This window comes from Dipodomys spectabilis, unplaced genomic scaffold (assembly GCF_019054845.1).
Source record: "Dipodomys spectabilis isolate Male_0828 unplaced genomic scaffold, ASM1905484v1 ptg000106l, whole genome shotgun sequence".
Classification (NCBI taxonomy): Eukaryota; Metazoa; Chordata; class Mammalia; order Rodentia; family Heteromyidae; genus Dipodomys; species Dipodomys spectabilis.
Window position 1 is genome coordinate 1,598,613 of NW_024870783.1, and position 9,188 is coordinate 1,607,800.

General features: G+C 38.1%; 1 pseudogene; it reads left to right on the plus strand.

Annotated features, from left to right (window-relative positions):
• Positions 1-269: 269 nt before the first annotated feature.
• On the plus strand, positions 270-2,904 carry LOC122114166 (annotated as a pseudogene).
• Positions 2,905-9,188: the final 6,284 nt, after the last annotated feature.

A 9,188-nucleotide genomic window follows, 5' to 3' on the forward strand; every position in this document is an offset into this window, starting at 1 on the left:
TGGGCAAGGTAATGAGTACATTTCTTATCAAGAATTGTTGCCTGCTCCTGGGAGAATTTTCTTGAGGTTACATATATGGGCCCCCACACTTGGTTTTCTGTAAGACTTCTTATGTTTGCTGAAGAATGTAGTCAACATTATCAACAATTTAAGATCTAGAGGTCTCTCTATCTTCAGAGTTTGAACACGGTCTTACTATTCATCCTAACCTGGTGTGTTCCTTAGGTTAATGTTTCAGTGTTTATAGGATTCTTCACAGATTCTAAAGGATGTCTGAAGGACAAAATCCTAACATGCTCTATCTCAACTTTTCTTCCAGTAACTATGAACCCATCCTCTTACATACACAAAATTCTTCAAACCTGTTTACCAACAAGGACAAGTTGATTGCACCCAGAAGGTAAATAAGAGGATTTCAAGCAGCCCGTGGGAACACACCACTTAAGGGAATGGAGGACTGCTGTCCTCCATGCTTTCCAAAGGGTGCCAATCTCAATCCAGACAGAAAATGAACACCTTCCTGCAGTCAGCAGAGAAAAGATTCACTCTCTGGCACACCTTTCAGCTCCATAACACAAAGCTAATTTAAACATGTACCAAAAAGTCTCAGGGATTTCTGTATTTATCAGAACCCTTATTCTTTGTTGTCACACATAAGTTTAGTGTTTAATATAGGTCATCTTTACCAGTAAATAATAGCCAAAACATCCTTTCATAATAAATTAGAAAGCTATTTAAATATTTATTGATTATACTCTATAGACAAATGAGAATCTTGGATATAGATGTATTATTTACTGACAAATAATAAAATGAATATCACTTACTGACTACCTGGCCTAAGAAATAACATTCTCAGTAACATTGAAGTCTGGATTTCTCCCTTTAAGAAAGCTTGTTCAGAATAATATTATTAGCATCTTCTTTGTTTTTTCTTTAGGGTGACATAAATACAAATAAATGCATCTTGTAAGTTTATAAAAATGGTATTATACTTCCTAGATTTTTCAGTGGTTTATTGAACATCAACATTATGTTTCTCAGATTTACCTGAATTACTACATATGGCTGTAGTTCATTTTTGTTATTTAGAGCATTCAGTCTCTGTGAATGCAGGACAGTTTATTTCTCCTGGGATAGACCCTAAGATGTTTCCAGTGTCTTCTGTTCCTGGATGATGGCTATTGTTTCCCTCTTCTAGAGATGATGAGAGAGATATTTCAGGCTTGTATAGCCAGGAGAGGAGGTGTTGTGTGGCAGCCCATGTACAAAATTTACATCTCCCACTTTACCCGGCAGCCCTGGTTTCTTCCAAGGTCTTCAAGCCAATTTTCAGTTCTCACCAGAACTCTAGGAAAATACCCATCACTTCAGAGACTTGCAAGTCCTGAGTCCTAGCAGATTATGTATGTCTTCAAGTCCTCTGGGGTTTGAATTTCCTGATTACCAGTGAGATCATCTGTCTTTAAAGTTTATTGAGCTTCATGTTTCCTTTGACCTTCACTTATACTTTTCTTTGAAATGTCCCACTGTGCCCTTGGGTGGACAGTTCTTTCCAAACTGGCTCATTAGATTTTTTTTTTTAGGTTCTCGTAATTAATCTTTTCTTTTCTTTATTATTATTATTTTTTATTTTGAAAATACTGTATAGAGGGGTTACAATTACATGGGTAAGGTAATGAGTACATTTCTTATCAAGCATTGTTGCCTCCTCCTTTGTTTCCCCTTCTTATCCCTTCCTATTTCTCTCCCCCAACCACCAAACTCCTGGGCCAAAGTTGTATAGTTCATTTTTCGACATAACGACTTGTACATCTCATTGTTGCAATGGGACCACCTGTATCCCTATTTAAATTATTTGTTTTTTCCCTTCCCCTCCACATATTATACTGACCTCAAATACAGTGAAAGCAGGGGTTATACTATAGGGGAGGGACATACAAAGCAACAAAGAAATAATCTTATAAATGTGTTAGAAACAATCGCATGAAAGAAAAAAAAAAAACATCTGAATACACATCTTAGGGTTCATTACCCTAACATCACATTATCTGAACTTTTCTGCTTGACTCAGACATATACTAGATATTGCAAATAAGGGAAATCATGGGACCTAAGTTTCTTTGGGCCTGGCTTACTTCACTTAATATAATTTAGGAAAAGGAATCTTATCCTTTGTCTGCTATTCAGAACCTCCACCCTTTTGATCCCTTTGCTGATGCAAGTAAGGGTGATGACCTGCTTCCTGCTCTCTCCAAGGATTATATCTAAGTGTTTTTTTCTTTCTTGCTTGCTATTGTTTCTAACTTATTTATAAAGCACCATGTGTTTTTTTTTTCTTTTTGCTTTGTATGTCCCTCTTCCATGGTATAACCCCTGTTTGCACTGTATGTGGTGTTGGTGTAATTTGGGAAGCAGAAGGGGAAAATAAACCAAATTGTTTAAGTAGGGATACAGGTGGACACATTGCACAATGAGATGTACAAGATGCTATTGGGGGGAGGAGTGTAGTTGAGGAGTGGGAGGGAAGGGATGGGAGGGGAAAAAAGAGGAGGAGGCAACAATGCTTGATGAGAAATGGACTCATTACCTTGATCATGTAATTGTAACCCCTCTGTACAGTATTTTTACAATAAAAACTTATTTAAAAAAAGAAAATAGAGAATTCAATAGAGAAGTGGCAGGAAGAACCTTACTACTGTCCAAGGGATCACTGATGATTATGATAAAAAGAAACTAGTGAAGGTGTTTAAGAAGAAATTTGCCTGCAATGGTACTGTAATTAAACATCCAGAATATGGAGAAGTAATTCAGCTACAGGGTGTCCAGTGCAAGAACATATGCTAGTTCCTGGTAGAGCTTGGACAGGCTAAGGACGATCAGTTGAAGGTTCATGCGTTTTAAGTGCTTATGGCTCACTAATGCTTAAGTGAGGATTTCCTTGCAATGAGTAGAATTTCCCTCTTTCCCATGTCACAAGTTTACAAACCTCACAGCTTGCATAATGTAACCATTTGGGGTCTGCTTTTAACTTGGACTAGTATAACTCCTTCATGCAATAAACTCAAAAGAGCCATCCTTTCTAGTCTTGAAGTCCCTTATTTAAACTGAGGTCAAGCAGCAGGTGGCTGGCAGTGTCCAGCGTGCAACAAAGAAATAATGTGAAGTTTCAGTTAAGCCCAGAGCCCCAGGATCACAGGTGGCTATGTCTGGTCAGAAGCTCCCTCTGCAGCTTCCCCTGCCCTAAGAGAATGCTGCTGTTTGAACTACCCATGGTACTCCAGAGAAAATGGGATAAGTCATCAAGTAACAGCAGCTGTGCCACTAGGGGGAGCCTTGAGCTGGCCACACATGGGCTAAGTAGGGGGTGTCCAAAAAAGAAAGATATTAGACCAGCCTAATAATAATTAAACTTTTTTTTTATCTTTTTTAAATTTTTTTTATTTTATATTATTTGTGAACATACTGTACAGAGGGCTTACAATTACATGGGCAGGATAATGTGTACATTTCTTACCAAGAATTGCAGCCTCGTCTTTGTTTATCCTTCACATCCCTTCCCAGCCTCCCTCCTCCCCCCCCCATCCCAATCCTTCTCACCCCCACCCCCGCTACCCCCCCACAGACATTGTAAAGCTCATTATGGACATGACAACTTGTACTTCTCATTGTTGCAACAGGTCCACCAGTATACTTAAACGACTTGTTTTTCTCCATCTCCTCCACAAGTTATACTGACATCAAATATAGTGAAAGCAGGGGTTATACTGTGGGGGAGGGACATACAAAGCAACAATCTTATAAATGCGTTAGAAACACATGCATGTAAGCAAAAAACATTAAAATACATATCTAAGGGTTCATTTTCCTAACATCACATTATCTGACCTTTTCCGCTTGACTCATACATATACTAGATATTGCAAATAAGGGAAACCATGGGGCCTATGTTTCTTTGGGCCTGGCTTACTTCACTTAATATAATTTTTTCCAAGTCTTTCCATTTCCTAACAAATGGGGCAATGTCATTCTTTCTGATGGAGGCATAGAATTCCATTGTGTATATATACCACATTTTCTTGATCCATTCATCTACTGAGGGGCATCTGGGTTGGTTCCAGATCTTAGCTATGGTGAATAATGCTGCAATAAACATAGTTGTGCTGGTAGCTTTAGTGTGGTCTTGTTTGTAAACATTTGGGTAAATGCCCAAAAGTGGGATTGTTGGGTCATTGGGGAGTTCTATGTGGAGTCTTTTGAGGAACTGCCATACTGCTTTCCAAAGTGGTTGAACAAGTTTACATTCCCACCAACAATGAAGTAAGGTTCCCTTCTGTCCACATCCCCTCCAGCATCTGTTGTTGTTAGAGTTCTTGATTTTTGTCATTCTAACTGGAGTGAGGTGGTATCTCAATGTTGTTTTGATTTGCATTTCTTTTATGGCTAGGGAGGTTGAACATTTCTTCATGTGTCTATTGGCTATCCTTCTTTCTTCTTCAGAGAAGTTTCTCTTTAAGTCTTTCACCCACTTGTTTATTGGGCAGTTGTTTCTTTGAGGATTTGTTGTTGGGGGGGCTAATTTTTTGAGTTCCAAGTATATTTTAGATATGAGACCCTTGTCCTTTGTATGGCTAGTAAAGGTCTTTTCCCAATCCGTGGGCTTTCTATTGATCTTGCTAGCTATGTCATTTGCCATGCAGAAGCTCTGCAACTTTATGCAATCCCATTTGTCCAAACTTTCTTTGATTTGTTGTGTTTCTGGGTCTCTATTCAGAAAATTTTGGCCTGTGCCACGGAGACCTAGGGTTTCTCCTATTCCATCCTGTAATGTTTTGAGAGTGTCTGCTTTGAGTTCAAGGTCTTTGATCCATTCGTAGTTGATTCTGGTGCAGGGTGACATATAAGGATCTAGCTTTAGTTTTCTACAATTAGTTAACCAATTTTGCCAGCACCATTTACTGAAGAGGCTGTCTTTCTTCCATTCTATTGTTTTAGCACCCTTATCAAAGATTAGATGACTATAGGTCTGTAGGTTCATTTCTGGGTTTTCAATTCTATTCCATTGGTCCTGAGGTCTGTTCTTATGCCAATACCAAGCTGTTTTGATTACTATGGCTTTATATTAGAGTTTGAAATTTGGTATTGATATTCCTCCAGCAGTGTTCTTTCCGTTGAGGAGCGTTTTTGCTATTCGGGGTCTTTTATTGTTCCATATGAATTTTTGGATTGCCTCTTCTATTTCCTTGAAGAATGAGCTTGGAATTTTGATAGGTATTGTGTTGAATTTGTGGATAGCCTTGGGAAGTATTGCCATTTTCACGATGTTAATCTTTCCAATCCAGGAGCATGGGAGGTTTTGCCATTTTTTAAGTTCTGTGTTGATTTCCTTTTTCAAGATTTTAAAGTTTTCATCATAGAGGTCCTTCACTTCTTTGGTTAAGTTAATTCCTAGGTATTTTATTTTTTGTGGGGCTATTAAAAATGGAGTTGCTTTCCTAATTTCAGCCACACTTTTCTCATTGTTGGCATACAGAAAGGCCATTGATTTTTGGGGTTAATTTTATACCCTGCTACTTTGCCAAAGTTTTGAATCAGCTTGAGTAATTTGGGAGTGGAGTCTATGGGATTCTTTAAATACAAGATCATGTCATCTGCAAAGAGGGAGAGTTTTATTTCTTCTTTCCCTATTTGGATCCCTTTTATGTCTGCATCTTGTCTTATTGCTGTAGCTAGGCATTCTAATACTAGATTGAGAGAAGTGGAGAGAGTGGGCATCCTTGTCTTGTTCCTGAGTTAAGAGGAAATGGCTTTAGTTTTTCACCATTGAGTATAACGCTGGCTGTAGGTTTGTCATATACAGCCTTTATTATATTGAGGAATGTTCCATGGTTTCCTAATTTTTCCAAAACCTTCATCATAAAGGGGTGTTGGATCTTGTCGAATGCTTTTTCTGCATCTATTGAGATAACCATGTGGTTCTTATTCTTGCTCCTGTTGATGTGATGAATAATATTAATTGATTTGCGTATATTAAACCAGCTTTGCATCCCTGAAATGAATCCTGTTTGATCATGGTGTATGATTTTTTGAATGAATTGTTGAAGTCGGTTGGCCAATATTTTGTTGAGAAGTTTTGCATCAATGTTCATCAAAGAAATGGGTCTATAGTTCTCTTTCTTTGATGAGTCCCTGCCTGGTTGTGGGATGAGAGTTATGATGGCTTCAGAGAATGTGTTCGGTAGTGAGCTTTCTCTTTCAATTTCATTGAAGAGTTGGAGGAGTATTTTTGTGAGCTGTGTTTGAAGGCCTTGTAGAATTCCGCTGTAAAACCATCTGGTCCTAGACTTTTCTTAGCTGGAAGGTCGCTTATTGCTGTTTCTATTTCAATGCTTGATATGGGTCTGTTAAGCTGATTTAATTCATCTTGGTTTAGTTTTGGCACGTCAATATTTGTAGGAAAAGGTCCATTTCGGTCAAGTTCTCAAACTTATTAGCATAAAGTTTTGAGAAGTATTCCCTTATAATGTTCTGAATCTTGGTTGTTTCCGTGGTGATGTTTCCATTCCCATCTCTGAGTTTATTAATTTGGGTGTATTCTCTTCTCTTTCTGATAAGATTTGCTAAGGGTCTGTCAATTTTGTTAAGTTTTTCGAAGAACCAACTCTTTGTTTTGTTGATTCTTTCTATAGTTTTTTTGGATTCGAATTCATTTAATTCTGATTTAATTTTAATTATTTCTTTCCGTCTACTGGATTGGGGTTTACCTTGCTGCTCTTTTTCAAGGAGGTTTAGATGTGTCATTAGATTGTTGGTTTCAGATCTCTCCAATTTGTTGATGTAGGAGATTAGAGCTATAAACTTGCCTCTGAGTACTGCTTTTGCTGTGTCCCAGAGGAGCTGGTAATTTGTGTGTTCATTTTTGTTGAATAGCATGAACATTTGAATTTCCTTTCTAATCTCTTCTGTGACCCACTCGTGATTCACAAGTGTGTTGTTCAGCCTCCATGTGATACCAGACTTTCTTAGGTGGCTTTTGGTGTTGAGTGCTAATTTTATTCCCTTGTGGTCAGAGAGAATGCAAGGTATAACTTCAATGTTTCTGAATTTAGACAAGTTTGCTTTGTGGCCTAAAATGTGGTCTATTTTAGAAAATGTTCCATGTGCTGCTGAGAAAAACGTTTATTCTGATGCTGCTGGGTGAAATTTTCGGTAGATACCTGTTAAATCTAGTTCATCTATGAAGCTGTTTAGTTCTGTAGTTTCTCTTTTGAGTTTTTACCGAGTTGATCTCTCTATTGGGGAGAATGGTGTGTTAAAATCCCCAACAATTAATGTCTTTGGAGTTATATGGGATTTGAGGGAAAGTAGTGTTTCTTGGATAAATTTGGGTGCTCCATTGTTTGGCGAGTAGATATTTAGAATTGTAGTATCCTACTGAAAGAGAGAGCCCTTAATTAGTAAGTAGCGACCTTCTTTATCTCTTCTCACGAGTTTTAATTTGAAGTCTATTTTATCTGTTCTTAGGATTGCAACTCCCGCCTGTTTATGGGGGCCGTTTGCTTGGTAGATTTTGTTCCAGCCTTTCACATTGAAAATGTGTTTGTTTTTATGGGCAAGATGTGACTCCTGAAAGCAGCAGATAGAAGGGTCTTGTTTTTTAATCCAACTAGACAGTCTAAGTCGCTTAATCAAATAGTTCAGTCCGTTAACGTTAAGAGAAAGGACTGAGATGTATTTGGGAGTTCCTGCCATGTTATCCACCTTCTTGGGTGTTGTGAAAACTGGGTTCTTCCTATGTTTCTTGGATTCTCAGTTTGGGTACAGTTTCTTGACTTTATTGTGGTCTTGTTGGTTTTCTATGTGTAGGACATCTTTAAGAATCTTTTGTAGGGCTGGTTTGGTGGAGATGTATTGTTTCAATTTTTCTTTGCTATGGAAGGTTTTTATTTGGCCTTCAGTTATGAAGGAGAGTTTAGCTGGGTACAGTATTCTTGGTTGATAGTTGTTTGTTTTTAGGGCATGGCATACATCATTCCAGGCTCTTCTTGCTTGGATTGTCTCTGCTGAGAAATCTGAGGTGATTCTAATTGGTTTTCTTTATAGGTGATTAATCTTTTCTCCTTGACAGCTTTAAGGATCTTTTCCTTGTTCTGAGTTGATCCTGTGTGGATTATAATGTGACAGTGGGATGTCCTATTCTGGTCTGGTCTTTTTGGAGTTCTAAAAGCTTCTTGTATCTGAATAGGCCTATCTTTTTGCATGTTTGGGAAGTTCTCTGCTAGGATCCTGTTAAACAAATTTCCTAGGCCATTAACTTCTGTTTCTAGGTGCTCTTCTACACCCATTATCCGTAGATTAGGCCTTCTGATGGTGTCTTCCAAGTGTTGGATAGATCTCTCATATTTCTTGGACTTGTCTTGGATGTTTGTATGTTCTTTCTCTATAATATCTAGGCTGTCTTCAATCCCTGAGATTAGATCTTCTGCATGGTCTAACCTGCTGTCAAGACTTTCTACTTTGTTTTTTATCTCTTTTCCTTCTAATTGGTCAGCTTTGATGGCTTCAAGTTCTTTGTTGAAGCTTTGTTTTAGATCTTGTATGAACTTCTTTACTTCCTTAATTTGATGTTCAGTGTTTATTCTCAGATCACTTAGTTGATTGGTTATGGTTTCCTTGGACTCCCATTCCTTCTGTTGGGTTCCATTCAGCATTCCCTTTGTGGTCTCCCTGACTTCCTTCAGCTCTTTGTTAATGGATTCCATGAATGCCTTTAGTGATCTTTGTGTATTCTCTTCCTTCTCTATCAATTCCTGTATTACTCTTTGATAAGCTTCCTCCCGTTCGTGGGATTCCTGTAGTTCTCTTTGAGTGTTCTCAGCCTGTTCACACCATTCCTGTCTTTCTCTTTGAGTATTCTCAACCTGCTCATGCAAATCCTGTATCAGCTTTTGAGTAGCTTCCTGATGCTTATGATATTCCTGTATAAACTTTTGGAATGCCTCCTCTCTCTCCCTATGATGCTCATACAGAGACCTTTGTATGCTTTCAATCTTTTGATTTATCATGTTTGCCAGCAGTGTTTGTAGAGCTATTTGGGAATTCTCCTCTGGATTATTCATTTTCTGTTCTGTCTCCTGATTATCGGGATTGGGAATTGAGATACCCGGATTTGCCATTTTTCTTGTGTT